Source organism: Athene cunicularia (genome assembly GCF_003259725.1).
Source record: "Athene cunicularia isolate RWA chromosome 6 unlocalized genomic scaffold, athCun1 chr6_part1, whole genome shotgun sequence".
Lineage (NCBI taxonomy): Eukaryota > Metazoa > Chordata > Aves > Strigiformes > Strigidae > Athene > Athene cunicularia.
In genome coordinates, this window is record NW_020799105.1 from 3,034,030 (window position 1) to 3,034,768 (window position 739).

At 56.2% G+C, this 739-nt stretch overlaps 1 protein-coding gene across 1 annotated transcript in view; it reads right to left on the reverse strand.

Moving 5' to 3' along the window:
• Positions 1–242, reverse strand: part of ADK (adenosine kinase) — a 285,109-nt gene extending 284,867 nt beyond the window's left edge. The window contains exon 1 of the mRNA XM_026851592.1: positions 118–242. The gene's annotated coding sequence lies outside the window, so the exon portion shown is untranslated. The remainder of the gene's footprint in view (positions 1–117) is intronic.
• Positions 243–739: the final 497 nt, after the last annotated feature.

The following is a 739-nucleotide window of genomic DNA, read 5'->3' on the forward strand; positions in this document are numbered from 1 at the left end:
CTGCCCCAGGACCGCTCGTTCTTCCCGGCCGCTGACGGACGCCTCCCCCGACGCGCGATTTTGACACATTCGCCAAGAACGCATTTTCACTCTTTTTATTTGCGTATTGGGTCAGACCTTGACGCCGCCTCAGGTGAGCGGCCTTCCGCCCTCTCGGCCGCCACCGCCCGGCACCGCCGCCCTGGGCCAGCGAAGACCCCATCCGCGGGTGCTGGGGCAGGGCCGGCCGGCCTGGCGGCACGGGCTCCCGCTCTGGTACCAGGAGAAGGGCTACTGCACTCCCGGGTTGCTGGAGCACCCGGCAGCCACCTGTGGGACGCAGCTACCGGACATTACTCGTCCTTCCAGCCTGCCAAAGGGCAAGAGAAGAGACGCGGATGAGATGTGGGACTGTTGGCCACCGTTTGCAGAAAAAAAAGGGCAGCCCGTTATTGCCCAACTGGTTTCTTGTCCGCCTGACGTTCAAGCAGAACTGCCATAGAAGAAAGGAAATGCATCGGCAAAGCCCAGTTCTTATTCTTGCCCTTCCTACCCACTTACTCTTCATTTGGCTGTCAAAGTCACTGCTACTCCGTGCAGATTTGGCACCTTCGTTAACTTACCAGCACCAGAAACACCGATTCGTGAAACTAATGTCAGAAGGGGTTGTTTTTGCCAAAAGTAAATCCCACGTTGTTCTGTTAAGTGCTGCCATGTCACCGCTAGTTAAATATTTAAACTTCCTAATCGTGATTATTTA